At 39.9% G+C, this 14,744-nt stretch overlaps 1 protein-coding gene across 2 annotated transcripts in view; it reads left to right on the top strand.

Moving 5' to 3' along the window:
- Positions 1 to 575: 575 nt before the first annotated feature.
- CDH17 (cadherin 17) overlaps positions 576 to 14,744 on the top strand; it is a 37,610-nt gene continuing 23,441 nt past the window's right edge. Inside the window, exon 1 of one of the 2 annotated variants that reach the window (XM_082753446.1) lies at positions 576 to 651. The gene's annotated coding sequence lies outside the window, so the exon portion shown is untranslated. Of the gene's footprint in view, positions 652 to 12,227; positions 12,466 to 14,744 lie in introns of those variants that run through there. The other variant, XM_082753445.1, reaches the window with a different exon arrangement.

Here is a 14,744-nt window from a genome sequence, read left to right as displayed (position 1 = left end):
CAAGTTCCAAGGCCTGCTGTGGGAATCAGAAGATTTTTGCTACAACAGTCTAGACTGATGTATGCTATATTCTAAAGGAAACACTCGGGCAGAATTGTAGCCCCAGACACTGTTCAGGCTCCATCATTGTGCATTTACCACAATGATTTTGGCTATGTTTAGCAAAATCTTTGCCATAATTTACTGATATACAAGTAAACTAACAAACAATCTCTTCCTTTTTTAACTAAAAAAAGTTTGCATGACTGCAGGCCACTGTATTTAAGATACATACATATATAGAACTGACATTTTGACCCCTGAAGTTGCATGTCTACAGAAGCCACATCATTGATTGCATGCAATGTGTATTTAAAGCAGTTACAAAAATATTAACCACATTTACAGAAGTAGAATATTATTGTCAGCTATTGACGCATGAGTTAATGTCAATCATAAAAAACAGTCCATCTATAGAAAGTGAAACAACTTCAAATCTAAAGAGGAAAAAAAATACCGTGTTTTAATAGGACTGTTCATAGATCTGCAAGGGTTTTAGCATAGGATCCACCAGCAGAAGCATCCCTGCACAGCACCTTTGACAACCCCTGAGGACACAACCCACAGCCACCACCCAGCTCTGCCTGCTGAGCTCTTGCCACCCTGAGGTGTGTAAGTAACACCTATGCTTCTCCCTTCCTATTGCTTCTCCTTCTGTTGTGGTCTTTGCTATTTTGCAGCAGGACTTTGCATCAAGATATCGGCAAAGAACATGCAACCAAAGGTGCTGCCCAACTGCCAGGCCACCACCTAGGTGGTCTAATGCCAGCCCCAATGGTCTAATGACAACTCTAATGGTCAGCTGGAAGATAATCCCTGCTGGTCCCTGCCTGCTCAGTGAGCAGGGCATATAAGTAAATGACTACAGGCTCCTTGTCAAATTGGCAAGCAAGCAAGGATCTTGAGGGCATACAAGAAGTACTGCTGTGTTTGGAAAGAAAAATAAAGGAGTGAGCCAGCGACCTGTTGGCTTTGAATTCTCCCAAGCCAGTATAATTAAAGCCCTTGAGAACATTGTATTTTCTTTTCTTTCTTTTGTTTTCGCCTTTTCTTGCCTTTCTCTTGTGTCTTTCCTTTCTGAGCGCATGTAAATGACAGTTAGATGTGTCTTGGAACCCTAACATAGCCGGTCAGAAATTTTCCTTTATGCCTATAACAATAGTAACACAATGATAGAAGTGATATAAATTATTTGAATTAGTAGCAACACACAGGGCCAGCATGTGGCTCAGAAATTATGTGGCAGCAGCAGCAGATGAAGAGGACAGCAGACTTGCTCCATGCCAGAAACCCGCTTATCTCAGCCATGCTGGCTCCTCTGGGCTACAGCAGTGCCCAGGATGTCACTTGTATGGCTGGTCTCTCATGTTTCTCCTCAAAGCCCTCTTGTTCTCAAAGCTAAATTCTCTTTCTCTTAAAATAATATATTAGGCATGTATCCAGAAAGTTTGTTCCTCCTCTTAAATAGCTTTATTATTCAAAAAACCCTGCCATGTTTTTGATTGAACCAACCAAGAGAACATCCCCAGTGATCAACTAAACTCCAGCTTTCAACAATCAGAAGAAACCACCATAAGTCTTGATAGCAGTTGTAATCTGCTTGGGCTGCATGGTAATTCATGCTTTTGCGTAGATCCTCACATAATAGTCACCGTTGTCTAAACACAGAAGCAAAAGTCAGCTGAAATCCCCAATGCCATGAAAATATATTTCTGAGGGACCTATGATAAAAGCTTTGTTGTGCTCTTTCTTAGACTGGGTAAAAATTAAAAACAAAAATTTAGAACACTACTCTATATGTATTGAATTTTGCTAAAGATAAGAAGTGTTGATATTAACCATATAGAGAGCTAACATTTACAAACAGATGAAGATCCCTTGCACTTACACATTATACGAAGACCTTCACTATTTATAACAACGACAATAAAGGTATGCTATTAAAATAGAAGTTATTTAACATTTCTGTAGCACTCCCTCTTATGTGTCAGTCACAGCATTTCTATTATGTCAAATACTTGTGATTGCTCAACAAACTGCTCTCTATTCTGCAAATAACTTGGAGAATGTCTACATAAAAATATACACACATAACTTCCATAGTAGCTAAATATTAAAAGCAAAGAAAAACAAACCTAAAGACATCAAAAGTTGACCTTCATTCTTGGAGTACGGCAGAAAGTCTGCAAATGTGGCATATTTCAAGCTGGATTCCATTATCAGACAAAAAATAAAGAACAAAAATTAATATGGAAAATAAATTTGCTTGTCTCATACTCATTAAGGTTAATTTAGTAAAAAATTGCAGTGATATGAGGTAAGAATAAATAGTACTTTGCAGGAATTAACTACAAAAAATCTGTTATAGTCAAACTTGCATATAACTCAGAAGTCTAGCTTTTATATTCACCTAAAATGCTATAGCTTTGTCAAAAACTGCTTCTTTTGGTATGTCTGTTTTCAATACATAACCAGAATATAAAATACTATGAATGTCTCATGTTTGCATATTGCTTTTCAAGTTAAGATGTTTCTGGAAGCAAAAGGGCTCTTACTTAATGGGGATTTAAAATAACCTAATCTGCATTTTTAAAGTAAAGATAATTCCATTTTTATTTAAAAAAAAAAAAAAAAAATAGAGTTATAAATCAAGATAGAATTAATAAAAGTATCAGTGTCTGACAAAGGTGGTCTCACAGTTGATGCTGTTGCAGTTTCAGAAAGGATTCCTCCTCAGCTGCCCACTCCACTGGTAACTGCTGTCTTCACAGCAGAGTACAGGGAACATGTCCAAATGTCTCAGACTGTGTTACACAAAATGCTGCATAGTGCTGTAAATGAAGTTGACGTGAACATAAAATGACAGTGTTTGCCCTTAAAGCAGCTGAGGCTTAAAGGGAACACCCTTCCTCCTGCCCAGCTAGCTGAGATGAGGAGGGTGCACACAAGCACTCACCTGGGAGTGTCTCCCTAAAAGACTACCCAGACGTGATGGGGCATTCCTCCTAGTCAGCTTTTCTCAATTTCTTAATATGGGAAGTAAAATATTTGTTAGACACATTTGCACAAGTAAAGAACAAACAAATAAAATGTTTCCAAAATAAATAGAAATATATTTCTATTTCAGGAATAAACATAGTTTGGGCAACAAAGAACCACCACTCCCAACTTTTTTTTAAAAAAGAAACAACCAGCTACCACAAAGAGCAATGCCCTATACTCCTCCCACCTCTCCTCTCTGTGATCTTGTCACAGTAGATTGCACAAGCATCAAAGTTAGACATGCATTGCTTCTCTTTCTACATTAGATGTTCACTCTGCTCTTTAATTTAGCAGCAAAAGTGATTCATAAAAATTTACTACCAGTACTACTGTTTCATGGATGCAACTCAAAGTCCTTAGACTGATAACATTTTTTTTATCCTTTAAGCTAGCTAAAGATAGCAGCTAAATATCTCTGTAGTTCCAAACAACATGCTAATTCATTTGAAGAATACATAGTTCAGACAAAGTTGTGTTTTTTCTTTCAGCACATTGTGTTGAAACAATCTTACTGTTTGTTTTATAGTTCCTACAATTCTATGAATATGTGAAATTTCCTTTTGTTCAAAAAAGGTTGAACTTCGTAACTATAAAGACACTTTATGAGTCACACAGCAAAATGAGAATACAAAGACACTCATTCGTAATGTTCTTATTAAGACCTTTTTCAACCTATCACTGTATTTTGGACCTGAATTATGTTTTTTGAATTCCTGAAATTTGTGAAAGGGAGATAACTTTTCTTAACAATGGATTAATCCAAGTCTGCAACATGCTTGCAACTCCTAAAATGCGTAATCTGAATGTGAATGTACTACTAACCATCAACTGATATAATTTCACCAATTTTCCAAGAACTGTTGCGTCCACTCAGCATTTACAGGAGACATGTAGAAAACAAGAAGTTCAAAGTGGCAAATTATTCCTCTCAGGCAAACTATTCCTCAGCAACTTTTTTGTTTTATCGAAGTGCTGCTGAAGTGTGCTGGTCTCCCTTTGGACTGGGAGGAGTCTACACGCCACAGCAGTGAGTTCACTAGGCGCCGGGCACTTGTTTGTTCAGCCCTACCCTTCTGTACCTGTGCTGTGGGAAGTAAGTGTATAGAAAGGAAATGCAAATCTGAAGCAGACAATAGATGATGCTGTGACCTGAGCCAATTGCAACACTTTGCTGGAGCCTTTGGGTTAAAGGAAAAGCTTTGCATTTTTGTTTCTTCACTGAAACCTTTAACCCTGTGGTTGGGCTCCTTTGAAAGAAGTCTGAGTCGCCTTTCTGTTGTCTTTGACCACAAAATTAACCCCTGAATGCAGAACATTTCAATCTTTGCAGCCTTGGTGGTCCTGTATTGCTCTGGTCTATGTTGTATGTTGACACTGGCAACCTTGGCCAGCACCATTTCAATTCTGCTCACAGGCATTGCAATGCTAAAAGTATAGTTTATTCTGTGGCTGTGCTAAGCTTGAGATGCAATAAAGCCAGATATAGCTCTAAACTCATGGATTTATCCTACTGACTGCCCTTTTAACTTGAAAGTTAATGGGACGTGCAAGTTTGAGACCGGGAAGAGCATTAAGTCATAGTTTTGTAGAAGAGTCAAGCAAGCAGAGGTGTATATTCAGGGAGGCATTTCCATATAAGTCACAAATGAGGCAGGGAAAGAGCTAAAATGGTTGCACTGCAATCTTCGAAATTATGGAAGAACTGAACATGAAGTACATAAACTGATAGCCCAATACCACAAAGTCACAGAAGTAGTCCCCTGGGGTCCCAGCTTGTGTATGGCGTGCCAAGGAAAGCTGGTTATCCACTGCTGGCAGAAGTTAAAATTATGTGGTATTTATGGCATTTTCTATTCTAAGCAGAGGAATTAGTACTTTAAATAATGTTCATCGTAGGTGGCTGCAACATAAAATATGCACGGTCCTCTCTTGCAGAGTAGGCCTTGTCTTCTGGTGGCTCATCGATGTGACTAGGCCTTGATCACAAAACTATGGAATTGAAGCAAATGAGATTATGTATGTTTGGCTTGGCCTGTAACACATGCAAAATTTCTTCTAATGGATACCACTCAGTTTCAACATTGATTCAGGTTGGTGATCTGTGCCATATAGTTTGACTCTGAAATGAAATTTTCAGATCCCTAGAACTCTCAAGCCTCCTTCTAGCACCTCTTAGGGAGTTCATAATACTTGCATTGGAAGGCACTGATGTGACTAGACCTTGTGGTCCTGCTGAAATGAGAGTAATAGAACTTCTCTGTGGCAATTTTTCCAGCAGGAATTACATTTCTGCCCATCTGGCAGTACCTACTGAGAGGTGTGCACTAAAATGAACCTTGAATTTAGACATAACATACCTTCATTTCTAGCCAAAATCAATGCAAATATTCAATCCCTACCTACAAACTCTTGCCCTTTTCAAAGTCTTTATGGAAGCCAATTTAGCATTAGAAATGCTGATATTATTTAGAGGAACATACTCTGGGAACTCAACATCACTAGCTCTTGAGCTGAAGTTTGCTGCTTTTCTCCCTGTTACAGTTGCTGGTACTAATATGTATGAGAGATACCATACTCAAGGTACCAATTAGTATCTTATCAGGCTGTGAAAGTCCCACCCAGTAATGTAAAGCAGTGTCATCCCGAATACTGTGTACACAGAGGAAAGAAGGGCTAAAACCAAGGGAAAATGAGGCAGGATTACTTGATCCCTGCTTAGGGAAAGAGTGTGACTTTTTCTTAACCCATCCCAGCAGAACAAAGCTGGTTATAATGAATAAAGCAGGAGCAGTTTTGTCTTCACCGGTCAAACAGTCAGTTTCTTACTGTTCTTTACTTTTGTATTAGAATGCGAACAATAAAACTCACCCGTTAGATGACCCATCAAACTTGAGGTGAGGGTGTTGGACTGATCCCCTTTCTGCCTATACAGCCTGGGCAAGGTGAGAATCTGTCAAGTCTGAGAGGCAGAAACTCATTTTGTATTCAAGGGTGTGCAGGTAGGGGAGAGAGAGAGAAAAACAACATCAGCTACCAGCTGCAGAACCAGGGCCCAGCTGCTTGTGCTGGTGCTTGAAAGATGTTTTCATTCGAAGGACAGGTTTTCAGGCTTCCAGCTGAGCTGTGGAACCTGTGGCTGTCTGGCCACTGCAGACGCGTCTGTGTGTAGTAGAGTGTTTTTTGGTTTGGTTTAGCTTTTTACATCAGTCAGCACAGGATATGGTCATAGTGTTTTTTTCAAGAGGTCGAGAACCAGACATAACATTTCTGAGGACCTCCTCAGAAGAGCACCTAGAGCTGAAGAGCACCTAGGTCCTGCTTCAGTTTGCAGAAGGGAGTCTTGACATCTGGGTTCTGCTCACAGATTTATTTCTGGGTTTTATGAAGTGGTTGCTATCTCTAGCATCCAGACAGCAGTGTACGTGATCACAGTGATAAACACAGCCCTAGAGACTAGATTGTTTTACTGTGCTCATTTCAATGTCCTACAGGTGGGCACATTCATCCAGGTGACTGAATGCTCTTGGACCATCTGCTTCATGGGTCCTAAGGCCACCTGCATTCACATATGTGTGTGAATAAGCAAAAATTTGTGTCAGCCTGCGAGCTCACTGGTTGTTTCTTGTCATAATATTGTCTTGCTGTTTTCTAAACAGAGTATAGCTGAGAAAGGTCTCTGGTTTCCTATTTTGTTTTGACACAATGTTATGCTCTGTATTATTTTGAGCCTTGCAAATTGTGGATGTGTCTTTGTATGTATTGAGTACTGACCAAAAGATTTTTTTTTAATTCTTTCTTCAACATTTATAGCAAAAAAATCTAATTATGAAAAATGCAGGTCATAACTTCTAATGCGTATGACACTCCAAGTCCCCTTGAAAGAGGACACCATCATTCTGAAAAAACATGGATTTCCCTGTGCTTCAATATAGAGTGCAAGTTTTAAACTCCTTTGGAGGTCTTACAATAAGTAGTGTAAACACAAGTAATCTCTAGAATATGCATTGTTTATTCCAGAAGAGCTATTTGGTTCCATTATGTCATTGCTTGCATGAAGAAAAAGGGAAACTAAAATCTATCATCTTGACCTGGGCAAGTTTAATAGCCCAGGAGTTTAACAGCATTAGCTCAGCAACTAACAGGGGCCAGGGCCTGACAGCAACAAACAGAATTTCACAATGGGTCTCCTGTTAGCGATGAAGAAGTCAAGCTCATGTGCTCGCTCTGTGTGCTGAGGGAGAGGTCAGACATCTGTGTCTGGTGAGGTGGGGATGTAGCTGGGAGCACAACAGCTGCAGAGCTTGGGCTGACTGATACCTTCAAGGAGACACTCCAGGAACAAAGGTGGGGATGTGCTGCCTCATCAGAGACTGGCATGCTGCTGATTCAGCTTGCACCTACTTTATTGGCGGCCACATGTACTTACAAATGAAATCAGCCTCAGATATCTCCACCTGTGTCATGGCTGGGATTTACTCAATTGCAGTGTATCATCAGTATCAGTGTGAGCTGGGAACAAGACACTGCGTGGGTGAAGGGCTGCAGGAGGACACGGTTAGGCTGAGATGCAATGGTGGCCAGGAGAATTTCATCAAAGTAACAGTGATGGAGTCCTCCAAGGACAGCCAAATGAAGGTGCTGGAGACATACAGCAGCATCAGCGAGGACAGAACAGGCCCTTCAGTGTGGTAGAAAGAGGCTGCCAGCTCCCTGATGAAGGAAGGACAAAGGCTACATTTCCCAGCAGATAGGCAATTCACAAAGACAGCTCCAAAGAAGAAAGAAAGCAGAAGATATCTCTGTTTCTGAGATGGGAGGGCTTGGAGGGGTGGGGAAATGACCCTTTCAGACATCTCACCTGAGCTCCAGGTGGTCTGTTACCAGCTGCCCCAAACAGGCATGGTTCTGAACTATGGTTCTGGCCAAGAGCTCAGGGGAGCAGTTCAGAACTGGCTGCTGAGTTCAGGGAGTAGGGATGATTCAGGTGAGGTTTTCATCATCCAAGGCACATGCATTCAAGGGCTAGTCAGAAGGATATATCTACAAGGCCTGTCATTTTGGTTCTTTTCATTCATTTCAGTGAAAAGTGGTTACTACATAATCTCTGAAATTCTAAATTGAAAAAGTTTATGGAAAGCATCCTCAACTGATGAGAACACTGCAGGTTTCTTTTTTTATATTGTTTATTCAGTAATTTGCAGTTTTCTGAAAGACATACTTTATCACTTAAGTCAGCAGTGTCTTCCTCAGTTATCAAGTACTTTGTAACTGTGAATGTCATGTGACATTTTTCACAGTGTATACTGACCCTTTTACTAGTACATTAGATCAAATTAATCAAACTGTAGTTGAAAGTCTCAATAAATACATATTTTTGTGTTTTTGTTGGCTAAGCTAGCAAGAAGAGTTTAAACTAGGATGAAAGGGAGGTGATGGTGAAACCTCACAGTACAAGAATTACACCGAAAACTTGCTGAATAGTTCAGTTCTGTCCTTTGTTCCCATCCCAACATGTGCCTACATAGTTAGCCCCCCTTATTTCCTTTACCATGTTGCCTCTTGTTAGGGATTAGACATTAGAAAGAAGCCCCATTCAGAAGGTGGTGTGGCACTGGCCCAGGTTGCCCAGAGAAGCTGTGGATGCCCCATCCCTGGAGGTGCTCAAGGCCAGGCTGGATGGGGCTTTGGGCAACCTGGGCTGGTGGGAGGTGTCCCTGCCCATGGCAGAGGGGTGGAATTAGGTGGTCTTTAGGGTCCTTTCCAACCCAAATTATTCTGTGATGCTGTGTGAATCTGTGGATGACTTAGCTCATTGCTTACAATACTGTGTCCTTCTGATCTTCCCAGTTAGTGTTTTTTGTTCAAGTTCCCTTTCCACAACATGATATCTTGTACCATTTTATAAACATAAATTATCACAATGTGGACAGAAATCTAAACAGTAGAAAGGGCAAGGCTATGCAAACAGAGTGAGAGATATAAAAGGAAGGCCTGAAGAGCATCTTAAATTTAAGTAATGCGCAGCCCCGGAACTCTGAGGATTATGAGAAGCATGGAGACTTGGCTGAGTAATATGAGACTGGACTGTTTGTATAGAAGGGTAAAGTGCTTCAGAAAGAATTGTTAGGAAAAGAAGTGAAATGTTGATGGGGATGAATATATTTATTTTGAAGTCCGGAGTACAGAAGATAGGGGTGATGTGTCTGGTAATTATAACACAATGAGATTCCACAATCCTTGTAAATGGAGAGAGGGAATAGGAAAAAATGACAATTAACTTGAAAAAAGAAGATTTTATAAAATAAGACTATTGATAAGAAGGATTTCATAGGAAACAAGACAATGAGAGCATTAGTAGGAATGACTATGTCTCTGTATAAATGAAATAAAGGGCATAATATGTTCCAAAGAAGAAATAGTATTAGGAAGGGAATACTTGGTTAAAAAAGAGACCTTCAGTGACCTCAAGATCACATAAAGAAGCATAAAGAGAGTCATAAGAAGGTTACACTACTAAAAATGATAGCACAAGCAAATGCAGGCAAAATTGGAATTACTGAGGTGCAACTACCAGTGCAGCGAAGATACTATTAAAAGTGTTATAAGCAAAGCATAAGTGCTTTGGTGAGAGTTGCATTGCTCAGGGAATATTGTTTGTAGGAGCCTGTCCTCAGCAGCATCAGGAAGTATTGCCTGGAGAATCTGGGGCACAGCTCATCAGGAAGGGTGGAGAGTGACTGAGCATATGACAATGATATGCATGAGCAGGTATCTGGAAGTGCCACAGTGGATTACCTATAGACCAGGCGTGGCCATTATTTGCATTTTTACAATCAGGGAGGTTCTGGGTGTAGCTGATTCTGCTTCTGGAGAAGTGAAGGAACCAGATGACTAGAAACTTGAGATCCTTTCAAGCATTATTTTTCTACACTTCTTTTTCCTACACTAGTGCATTTTGACACATATTGATGATGTTGTGAAATTATCATGCCCCAGAAGATTAATAAAAAAACCCACACATTTTCTAAACAAGCAGGAAGGGAAAGCAGCTGAGGTCAGAGAGTTCTCGTTAGTTTTGGAAATTGAAGTACATGGAGAGACATGAGGTGAATCAAAACAAAAAGTAAAAAGACAAGGCAAAAAGAAAAAGGAAAGAGGGAGGGATGTCAACACTGATAAATGAGAAGAGTAAAAAGGATGTGACTAATGAAATGGGAAGAGTTGTTTCTGGAAAAACTGACTCGTTGAACAATGATTCACACAATAAACACCTGGACACTTGCCTTCTTTTCATCAGATTTACTCAGAGAAGCAACTGGCTCAAGGAACCAATCTCAGTGCTCAGTTTCTTCTTGTGATTTTATCTGTGGCACCATGTTATGACTGCTGTAAAGCCTTAAGTGCTTCTGGACTTTGTAATGCTTTTGACATAGGAGATTTTTCTTTTCTGCGTGGCTACAACCTGTAAGCAGTTGCTCTGCTGCTGGGAAATTATTTCACCCGGAGAAAGATGCTCAGGGAGAGCAGGCTCACCTCTTCCAGGAGCTTTAAAAAATGTGTGCATTCAATTAAGCGTATTAGGTATCTTAAATCTGTATTTAAAGTACCTCACTGCACTTCTCAATAACAGCACATCCAAGTAGACTCTAACACTTTAAAGACAAACGTTAAACTTGTTTATGTGACTGACTTAATATATGTGACTTGACTTATTCAGCATTTTTTAATGAAAAAGAAGGCTAAAGATGATGTTCAGAACTTGTTTATATGATTATTATTTTTTTTTAGTTTAGGCTTAATTTTGAAATGATTGGTCATTCGTGTTCAAATAATATACAATTGATCTGCATGTAAGTCACTTAAAGTCAACATATTTTCAAGAATGTCCAATTCCCTCCCACTTATTATATTTGCTTTGAAATCATTAACAATGAGTTCTAATGCTTTAAGGGAAACTGTTGTTTTCGAGCTGTGCTCCAAAGATAACTCACTGCTTGCAGGCAGCTTTTGAGAATGTCTGAATCACTCTGAGTACATGAGCAAATGGAGAACAGTTGCGTTTGAAAGCATGCTGAAAGCACTGTCTAGATGTTTTTTTCCTACAGAAACAAATGCTGTTTTCAAGAGAAAAGTGTGATCTGGAGTAGAAACAGAAAGTTCACCCTTCCCAGAATTTACACCTTCCAGCTGTAATTGACTCTAACCCCTTCTTTCTTTGGATGCATAATCCAGAAAACTCTTAATGCACTGCACAGATAATTAAACAATGTTCAAGAGTAATTTAACATACTTAGGAAATTGCAGCCAGAAGTCAGAACCTGGATAAAAATTAACATTTGATGAGAGAATAAGTCTGTTCAAAACATCTGAAATAAACATGATATTACAAAGTGAGTTAGCAGAAAGCAAAACATCGTAAGGATTACTATTTTTAAAAAACTATTTATTTCCAAATATGATTTCAGTATTTTTTATTTTATTTTATTTTATTTTATTTTATTTTATTTTATTTTATTTTATTTTATTTTATTTTATTTTATTTTATTTTATTTTATTTTATTTTATTTTATTTTATTTTATTTTATTTTTACCATAGCCCTTTACAATCCAATTGATTTCAGTTCCCCTTATTATAGGTACTGTAATGCACAGAGTAGCAGGCATTAGTTGCCCTGACGGCCTGAAAACCTAAACAGACATGAAAGATAACACACGAGGGAAAGGTATTATTACATCCATAATAAGAAGAGCATCTGGAAATGGGCAAATAGAGTGATTTCCCCAAAGTTACCCGAAGTAAATTTGCTGCAGAGCTTAGGCAGAATTTGAGCTCTCTGAGACCACGACTGAGGAATTGTTCTTACAAACAGGCCGAGTCCTCCCCACGCACAGGTCTGCTGTGAAGACAAGTCACCTTTATCTCCAAAAACTTGTCTTCCACATGTGAACTATTCCTGTGACTAGCAAGCAGCAGACATCTCCACCCGAGGCCCATGCCGTCTCCTTGCCACCTCCTGTCCAAAAGGACAACTTTCACCCCGTAGCTCCAACCCGCACCCTGCGTGTTAGTTCCTTGCAACCTCACTGAAAAACTGGATTCAGAGAGAAAACCCCAAAGGACATAAAAAATACTGAAGGCTGTAAATTATCTCGGAGCTATACTGCTTCCTTCCGTGGCAGCCATTTCATACCACACCTAGTCATTAAGAATCAATAATTCTCCATGCTGTTAATGTTTGAGCCACTGAACCTCTAGGGCGAGTCTCAGAAACTATAAACTGTGTGGAGAAGCACAGACAGACACTGCCAACCTGCACAAAGGTGAACCCCACAGATGAAAGAAAGAAGTATTTTTTAGTCCAAAACAAGCTTTTCGTGTTACAGGTAAGGGATGATCTAGCTGTCATTTCACTGCAAAATTGTAAAAGCTGAAGCAAGGGGCTTACTGAAGGTTTTTGCTGGCAATGTTAGAAACTCAGCTGTCCTTGTAAAATGGATGACTGCTGTGCTAAGGCTTAGTCTTTGTAAGGCTTTGTATTTCATTTGGATCAATTTCCTCTGTTTTCGCTTTACTGAATTTTAACATCTGAAATCAATCATTTAAAGAAAATCAACTTTTTTTTTTTTTTTAATCTTTTTTTTCTTCTTTTTTCCCATGGAACCAAATAGTTTTGATTGTTCCTGATCTTTAACCTCTGGGAATATTCTTTGTTCTCTGAAAGTTTATTACTGAAAGTCGCTGGGATATGTGTATGCTGGCTATACTAGAGATTTCTGTTCAGGCAGCAGAATCAGAAGGGATTCTGATTCTATTAGGGATATAGCAGTGAAATGAAACAGAGAGATGAAGGGGGAAATACGGGTCCCGTCCTCACCCAGATCTCAGGCTGCTTTTAGTTAAGTTGATCCTATTCTAATCCTGAAACTGTCTATTGTTGAAAACTTTTGTATGAGTTTATATATACTGAAACTCTATTCTGAGTGACAGAGGAGTATGCAGTTCAGGGCTCTGGTCCTTGGCAGTGCCATGACTCTGTGGAAGCTTCCAGCCATACAACAGTGGGCACTGAAAACACCCCAGACATTCAGGGTTCAGTTCAAGAGCTGATCAAGCCACTCATCATGGCCATACATGTAATGTAAAGGGCAAAACATTAGGGCATGATATTTATATTCAAAGTGGAACTGTAAAGGCACTTTACCCACATCCCAGGAAATGTCTGTATTTTCACTGCTGCACTTTGTAGTCAGCTTTGGGCAGAGACTCTTGGCCAAGACACAGCATAGATGGACAGCAACACGAAGGAGTGCATTTTCCAACAATTTCTGTCCCCTACACTAAGGCTGGATGTGTCCCATCCATAAATTTTCTCCTAACGATAGTAGGTCTTGCTGTCTCTCTTCTCTCTAAATCCAAACTATGGTATCCCCAGACCTCCTCATATTCTTTTTGCTGGCCTCTTGCCCTCCTTCCCGCAGTACCCTCAATTCCCAAGTGTCCCCCCACTGCCAGATGGCCAAGGGGCACATATGGACACATATCTCCCAGAGGGTCAGATGAAACCACACAGCTAACCTCTGGGTGCATACTGTAGCATTACCCAGGGAGGGCATGGCTTTGGTCTTCTGTTCCACCTGCCACCCCAGATCAACAAAGAATTAGTTTTTCAAGGTTTCTGCCTGCTATCAAATGCAGTTGAAACTGGCCAATGTATTCAGAAGGTGCCAGGAGGAGAGGAGAGGTTGTGAGACAGACAGGAACAGAACAAATCTCCATACACTAACTGCAATATCAGCAGCGGTTCAAAGTATCATCTCAGGCGGTTCAAAATGTCTCCTCTACCTCTGTCCTGTTTCTGCCTGATCCCAGTTCCTCTGGCTGCAGGCAGGGTGGTGAGGGACCTGATCAACAGCAGCACATCCAGGCAAATGCAAGGATTTCCCCTTCAGCCCTACTGTCCAGACAAATATAATTATCTTCCTCATCACCACTGGTTTCAAAGGAGTGCCATTTTATTTTCTTCCGGTACCCACTCAGGTAGCTGTAGTCCATGGGAAAACAAAACAAAACAAAACAAAACAAAACAAAACAAAACAAAACAAAACAGTAATTTCAAAGGGCTTAATTGCCCTTGACGAAGCCCTGCTCAGAATGGGATTTGCAAGACAAAGTCCCATGTCACATACTAAAATGAGTGCTAAAGAAAACAGCAATGTGGACATTTTCTATATTTGCAGGTCCTATTTTTGTCAGCCATTGAGGAGAGAAAAGTTAAAAAAATTAAATAAAGATATGATGGAAATCCCAAGCAGGAGGGCATCTGGAGGGAGCTGTGCCTCCACACTGTTGTTGTTTTTTTTTTGTTTGTTTTTTTTTTTTTTGTTTGTTTTTTGGTTTTTGTTTTTTTTTTTTTTTGTTTTGTTTTTTATATCTGTGAGTGCCTCCATGGGCTGTGGTGGCTGAAGGATACCTGTAGGTGTGAGCCAGCTAGCACGGAGCACCATGGAAGACGACAGCATTTTACACCAACCTCACGTCTCTCCAGAACTCACCCCAACCTTTTTGTTAAAATCTAGAAGTAATGAGAAAGCAAGACTTAACTTCTGAGGAACCCATTTTGTTTGCAGTCACTGCACTGTGTGCTCAGCCTTTTCTTTCTTTC

Source organism: Aythya marila (assembly GCF_965140915.1).
Source record: "Aythya marila genome assembly, chromosome: 2".
NCBI classification, from domain to species: Eukaryota; Metazoa; Chordata; class Aves; order Anseriformes; family Anatidae; genus Aythya; species Aythya marila.
The sequence above is the reverse complement of the archived record's forward strand: the minus strand, read 5'-3'. Positions and strand labels throughout refer to the sequence as shown.